Source organism: Adelges cooleyi, unplaced genomic scaffold (genome assembly GCF_023614345.1).
Source record: "Adelges cooleyi isolate 19-005CV unplaced genomic scaffold, UGA_ACOO_1.1 ACOO_flye_CR_arks_rails_tigmint_CR_PRNA_784, whole genome shotgun sequence".
Taxonomy (NCBI): Eukaryota; Metazoa; Arthropoda; class Insecta; order Hemiptera; family Adelgidae; genus Adelges; species Adelges cooleyi.
Window position 1 is genome coordinate 2,532,477 of NW_026096496.1, and position 8,300 is coordinate 2,540,776.

An 8,300-nucleotide genomic window follows, 5' to 3' on the forward strand; every position below is an offset into this window, starting at 1 on the left:
GTCGGCCGGTGTCCGCGGCGGCGGCCGCCAATCGCGAACAGTTGGTCCCGCCTATTATCGACCGCGGACCGCCGTCCCATTGGTCGGCCACGGTTTTCGCGACCGGCCGGCGCAACAAGTGTTCCGAGTGCGGCGGCCGCGCCACCCGCCCCCGCAAAACCGTTTAGCCGTGCCGTAATGCACGTGACTAATAACAAATTAACGCGTCCATTATCGCGCGGCCGTGCCATATATAATACACCGTCGGTAGCGGTTTGCCTTTGTCGCGGAGCCGATGAGGTATTGTTTTTTTAACAACGATGAGTTTTTTATTTGTTTTTTTTTCATTTTTTTTTTTGTATCTGGCCATGATCTAACCTAACCTAACCTATCATAACCTAACCTAACCCAACCTAACCCAAGCCAACCTAACCTAATTTTTCCTTTTAATCGCCGAAATCGGGGAGACTGCTCCGCGGTAGGCAACGTTTGTGTTTTTTTACAATTTCGAATCTTGTTTTTACAAATCCTGTTTTCCCCTTAAAGCGCCACAGTGGTCGGAATAAAAAATCAACTTGCCAAAATGAATACCTCTTGAAATGTATTCTATAAGAATATGCAATACAACGTTCTCATCCATTCTTAGGTCACCGAATCATCATTTTATTTGAATTTCCTAATCCTAATCCTAGGTATGTAAAAAAAAAAGTGGTAAAATTACACTTTAAGTATTGACCTAAAATTCCAGCAGTATACCTGCTGTTGTAAATTTCAGCTAGCCATGTGTGAATAAGTAAACAGTGGGCACATATGAGAAAAATATTGTTATTCCATTGAGAGTAATTAATCTTAATTATTGAGATATATGGATAACAACGGCAACAACAGCCGATCGCCCTACTACCAAAAATACAATTTTAAGGACATTACTTCTTTAATAAGGCGTTTTTTTTATTGGATGAAGAGTGTAGGGAAAATATGGCGAATAACATAATTGTTTATATTTAAACTTTCTGATATTATCTTCAGGTAAGGTACACAATAATTAAATAGTAAATTCAATCACTATGATTTTTAATGTTGTCCTTGGGGTCAAGATGGCTAGCACTACGCGTATTGAAGGATTTTTCAACGCCTACAAGTCGATTGAAACTATAGCGAAATTTGGTCGTGGAAAAATAATAAAAAATATCTTGTTAAATAAAATATAAAGAAATACATCATTAGTGTGCTGGCCAATAATGTTTGTTTGGAAAATGTCACAAATAGGTCGTTTGCGTTGTAAACAGCTTTCATTTGCCGTCGTTGTTAATAATTGTCTTGTTCTGTCCACCGTTGTATGTATTGAATTTGTTCAACGTTTTGTGTAATACTTAAGTGTCGATCGACGAAAATGGTAAAACGGTTCATGCAATTGGCTAGCAACTATTCGGCCGTGGTTGTACAACGTATTAACACCGACGAATATGAACAAAAATTTAAGTCGGCATCGACCAATCAAGTCAAGTCAAGGTCCGAGTACAGCAACTGGACTTTGCTTCCCGGATTCGTCAGGGATTACCAGAGGAAAAACAGCCAGGTCAAGATGCCTTACCGACTTGAAATCAGCAAAATATATTTAAACGATTTTATGCCTGTTAAGTGGCGAGTGCAAACCGTGATTGGATCCGATGAAAAAGTAAAAATACTAATAAATTACATTGAAGAATGTAAGAACACCAATTCTTGCTGTTTTTGATGCATCTCACCTTAGAAACACTAAACAGCCGTATATGATATTTTCGTAATAAAAATTGTGATTTTATTTAATTTTTGGTATTTTGTCGCGTTCGATTGGAAAATTCATGTGTATAATGTTAATGTAAAATTGTTAAAACTATAATTTGTGTAATATGTAAAACTGTAAAATCTTCAATGTATGTATCTTTTAATGTATAAAACTGTGAACGTATGTTAAAACTAAATTTAGTATAATATAGAAAATTGTAAATGTGTTTACCAATCAATGTATCAATGTAATAAAATAAGACTAAAAACTCAACTGTCTAAATAAGTCTCTCGTTTCACCAAATATTTGACGGCAATGTTGCAAAAGTGTAATATAAGTTGAAAATAATAGTAAGTTGATGTAAATGTGGAAATTCATACCTAAGTTGTGGTACTAATATGCAATATGGTTGTTAAATATGCATACCAATGCACCTCTAATACATATAACGTAAGCCAATCATGGAAAAATGAGCTTGGATTACTAGTTTAAAACTATATATGTATAATATAGCTGTTCTCTCAATTTTTTCCCCTTTGTTACTTCAATAGTTCTGATTTTCCAGTTAACCATACTCACCAATTATTATTAATCTTTGTATATCGGTCTGAACATATTCACAATAGCTTTGGAAACACACAAATCAATTTCATAATACTAAGCGATTCACTCAGTAGTCTTGATGCCATAAAAAATATGGAAAATTCACCAAGCTTATCCAAGAAGAAAATATAGAGCTACTGAAAAAGAAAAAGAAATTCATTTTATATGGATCCCTGGGCACATTGGTATACCAAGAAATGAAAAGGCAGACCGATGAGCACTCAAAGCAACCTCCTTAACGGCTTCTCCGTTTCTAAATAATTCTACATACTCTGAAATAAAAAAGCCGAGACGGGACAAAGCTTTACAATATACAGTCTGGAGTATTGACTTTCTTTTAATCTTATTTGTAATTATTTTACTCAGCCCTGGCAAACTAAATCCCGGGCAACTCCGGGGCGGGATAGCTTGTTTATTATAAAACATGTTAAATCTATAAATGTACTATATACTAATATGGTCTAAGTTGCCCTTATATTAAGGATTAAAAAAAAAAATTAATAACATATTATATAACATCAAATTAACCCTATCGACTGTCGTTTCTGCCTAGCCTAACCAACTAGCTAAACAGACACGTTACAATATACACGTGTAAAAAAAAACATGAGTTGTCATTCATGCATTTTTGACTAAACCCTTTAAACAATTAATTTGGCCATAATAATTAAATTATCACTTGTGTAAAAACTAAATTTACCATGCTATAAATTAACCGTCTTAATTAAATAAAAAAATGTGGTCTGATGTAAAACGAACACGTCGTTAAGTAACAAATTATTATTCGTAAAATGTATGGCTAACCAAATATAACGAACAGATAATTATTTTTTTTCTTAAAAAACATAAAAAACCACGTTGACGCTTAAATAAAGTTGATAGTTTCTACAATGGCGAATAATATTTCTTTACTTACATCGAGAAGTTAGCCAGCAGACTTGCTCATATTTCCAACGGATTAGAATCTACTTTTGGCCACAGAAATATGATGCACTCTGTCGAACTACTGGCGAAAATAATTGTTGTGGGCTTAGTGTGGTCTGTTGGCCCATCTGCAACATCGTTGAAAACTGGCTACGAATATCCAGGGAACGTGACTGTGGCAAAAGATATACTCTACGAGGATTTGAAATGCACATACCTGTACGGCGGACTGACACACATGTTGACGACCAAACACTTGATCGGTGCCTCGTTTTTGGTGCAAACGAAATGGGCTATCCGTAAAATAATCACTTACATCCGAGTCGTGAAATACCAGTTGGATTCGCTGTACCGGTTGAACGTAACGCTTATGGGCGCCTTGTGGCTACTGCATTTGTACTTGGGTATGATATACGGTTTTTACGACACTTCGTTTAACAAGCGGGAAGACGGTGTGCAGATTTGGGCCACTCACGACTATGTTATCGCCGAATTGCGTCGAGACCTAATCGTTTGCCGCGAAAACAATTCGTTCGACAGCTACCAGAGGACGATCGCCACGAATCCGAATCTGTCAGCACAGAAGTTGAGTGATTTGATGAACGCCAACATTGTCGGAGCCACCGAGCTACTTACAACGAACCGCGGTCAGCCTTTGAACGAAAACGTCGGCAACACGTTAAACATGGGATGTCTTTTGCTGAACAACTTGGGCGTGAAGGAAGTTTTCAAAGCGGATTTAATGGACGTGTTCAACGTGCAAGTGGACTGGTTCCGCACGAGCCATCGATTGGCTCAATCTTGGCAGAACGGACGTAGACTGTATTGGACTACCGAGAAATTCGCCAACTTAAAAACATACTACAAGCTCAGCTTCGACTTCCTGAAAATCATCATGTTCCGGCTGACGTTGAAACACTTAAATTATCTAAAAGATTTTGTCAAGAAGAAACTATACGTGCGTTACGCCAAAGAATGGTACGAACTGTTCGTACAGTTCAGCGACATGTTGAGCTTGTCCCAAGATCTTCACGTACAACACTTGCTCATGTCTCTCGATAACCTCGTTAAGGAAATAGAATCAATACACAGCTTGGTTAGCTATTTGACTGCGATACTGGAAACGCTTTGTCTGCCTCTCGGATGTGTGGCCACCAAAGAGTTCAATCTGAACGGCGAAGAATTTCAGAAACCCTATAAAAGTGTCGTTAAAGGACGAAATGGACGGTTTGCTAATTACAGAAAGCTTCGAGCCGATCGAGTACCACAGTTTGGAAATCACTAGAGCATTTTTGCACTATCTCGGTCGGGTGTTCAGATACGTCGACTTTAACCTCGTTAGGCTACTCATAGATTATATCTACGAAATAGATCCATAACGGTGTATGCGTGGATTGGAAAATAGTCGTCGCGTTACATATTGGATTTTGATTACATTGTAATACATACAAATATTTTAATTTATATACATTTTAACGTTACAACGATTGCTATATACTTCTCTTAAAATAAACAATCACCTGAACATTTTAAATTAATTTTTGGTATTTTATCTGCTCTATTGTTCGAAAGAAAAATTACTTATTGTAAAATGTGAATTTATATTATAAAATATGGCAAAATTGTTTAATTGTGTACATTATCTATATGTATAATGTAAAATGTTTATAAAATATTGTAACTATAAGCTGTCTAATATTTTAAATAAGCTTGGATAATAAGTTTCAAATTAAATTGCAATTTAGCTGTTCTCTCAATTCGTTTTCCTTTGTTACTTCAATAGTTCTGATATTCGAACTAACCATTTTTACAAATGATTACTAATCTTTTTGTATCGGTATTGTCCTATGCTTTTAATAATAATGATTAGCTCAAATTTTTAGCTTTTTATTAAATTGTTAATTAGGTTAAAAACATGGCTGTGAACGAAAATAAGCCAAGATCGCCTAATCGTTGTAGAATTTGCTAAATATCCATAGACGACGCATAGTGGATTACTTATATAAAAAAGCTGGCCAAAATTTAAAAAAAAATTGTTTAAAAATCACATTTTTATTTTTAACTCATATGAACTTATGAAACCCATAAAATATATTTTTTAGTCAGGATTTTGTATAAACACTCTACTATAAGACGAGTGGATTTGAATCTACCGAAAAACAGATAAATTGATTTTGTTATATACTATTACAATGCATTCCCAAAGAAAAGAAGCTACGATTTCTTGGATATTTTTTCCGTATATCGGGATGGGATTAAGATTTAAGATCATAAGTAATTTAACCAAAAAAAGAAAAACTTGGAATTCAGGCCGTGATTAAAATTAATAGAAAAAAATTTGAAATCAAAAATCAAAGTTGCAATTAATAAGCATCAGAAAACCAGAAATCATTATAATATCATAAAATATATAACAGACGGTTAAAAGTATGGTCCAAGCAAATATTCAGCGAGTGATAAAATCACTTTCAGTTATAATAATTTTCAAAGACTAGTGACACCGCATTACTGATCTTTACTTAAGCTGATCAATTTGAAAATTAATTTCTTATATAGATAATAATTAAATTTCCTAATAAATCAATTCTATTTCAGTTTGGCCAAACACGACGTTTTCGTTGATTAAATGTGTGGTCTGAACAAATGTAAATCGAACACGACGTTAGGTGTCATGTTTATATAAAATGTGTGCCGTACAGTTATTAAAATGTATGGGCTAAAGTTTAGACTCTAAACTTACACGACGAACAATTAGTTGTTTGTTTTTCTTCGAAAAAAAGCCACGTTAACGTTTAAATAAAATTTTTTTAAAAAAATGAACTAGAAAAGTTGGCGACATTTCTTTACCTACACCGAGAAGCAAGCGAGTAAACTGCTAATATTTCCAACGGACTTTAATCGACTTATAGACACAGAAATATGGTGCACTCTGCTGAACAACTGGCGAAAATAACTGTTGTGGGCATAATGTGGTCCGTTTGTCGATCAGCACAATCGTTGAAAACTGGCTACGAATATCCAGGGAACGTGACTGTGGCAAAAGATATTCTCTACGAAGATTTGAAATGCACATACCTGTACGGCGGATTGACACACATGTTGACAACCAAACACTTGACCGGTGCTTCGTTTTTGGTGCAAACGAAATCGGCCATCGTTCAAATAATCACTTACGGATCTACCTTAAGATATCAGTTGGATTCGCTGTACCGGTTGAATGTAACGCGTATGGGCGCCTTGTGGTTACTGCATTTGTACTTGGGCATGGTATACGGTTTTTACGACAATTCGACGAGCAGGAAACATGACAGTTATCAAATTTGGGCCACTCACGGCTTTGTGATCGGAAAATTGCGTCAAGAGCTAATCCATTGCCGCGGAAACAACTCGTTCGACCGCTACCAGAAGCTAACCGCCTTGAATCCAAATGTTCCGCGAGGGGAGTTGAGAGATTTGATGAAAGCCAACATAGCCGCAGCTACCGAGCTGCTTAAAACGAACGACATATGCGGTCGCCCGTTGGACGAAAACGTCGGTAACCCGTTAAAAGTGGGAAACCTTTTACTGAACAACTTGGGCGTCAAGGAAGTTTTCAAAGCGGATTTGATGGACGTGTACAACGTGCAAGTGGACTGGTTCCGCACGAGCAGTCGATTGGCTCAATCTTGGTACAACGGATGTAGACTGTATTGGACCACCGAGAAATTCGCCAACTTAAAAACGTACTACAAGCTCATCTTCAGCTTCCCGAAAATCATCATGTTCCGGCTGACTTTGAAACACCTAAATTATCTAAAAGATTTTGTCAAGAAGAAACTATACGTGCGTTACGCCAAAGAATGGTACGAACTGTTCGTGCAGTTCAGCGACACGTTGAGCTTGTCCCAAGATCTTCACGTACAACACTTGCTCATGTCCCTCGATAATCTCGTCAAGGAAATAGAATCGATACACAGCTTAGTTAGCTATTTGATTGCGATACTGGAAACGCTTTGTCTGCCTCTTGGATGTGTAGCTATCAAAGAATTCAATCTGAACGGCGAAGAACTTCAGAAACCCTATAAAAGTGTGTTAAAGGACGAAATGGACGGTTTGCAAATTACAGAAAACTCCGAACCGATCGAGTACCTCAGTTTGGAAAACACTAGAGCATTTTTGCTCTATCTCGGTCGGGTGTTCAGATACGTCGACTTTAATCTCGTTAGGCTACTCATAGATTATATCTACGAAATAGATCCATAATGGTGTATGCGTGGATTGGAAAATAGTCGTCGCGTTACATATTGGATTTTGATTACATAGTAATATACGCAAAAATTTAGTATAGAATTTTTATATGAAATAGGAATTATTTAATTCTATTATAATCATTACCGTATTAGCATTTATTTTCTATCAATAAATATGTCATAGAAGTAATAAATAATAAATACCAAACTGTAAAGATCTCTTCATGTTATTTAATATAACAAATCTAAATGTCTGCTACTTTATTATTACTTTAAATAAGTAAATAAAATAATTATCACAATAAATCATAATGTTTTATTACTATGTTTGGGTTATACCGAAACTGTATAAACATGTCAATCGATAGACTTTACAATAATAATGTTATTATTACATATTTTATTATATTTATGCATTTTATTACGGTTATGTGATGTTATATTTAACTCGCAATATTTTAAAACACAAATGCTTTCCATACTTCTACTCTCGCGTTAGTATCTATTTTGGAAATAAAACAAATTTTAGGAGCGTACAAGGAGTGGGGGTATCCCGAAAAATAAGGTACTTCATACAATTATTATAAACCCTCAATATTAGGTTAGTGGAATGCAATTTTATGGTTAAAAAGAACTATTCTTAAAAAATAAATCGTCAGTTAAGAGATCATCCTCGAACTAACAAAATTTTAGAAAATATAATATATTGTAGGATTATCTTTAAAAATGTCAAATGGATATGTAGCCACGAGAAGTTGATTTAAGCACAAAAAAAAAAAAAGCTTATAGACAATTTT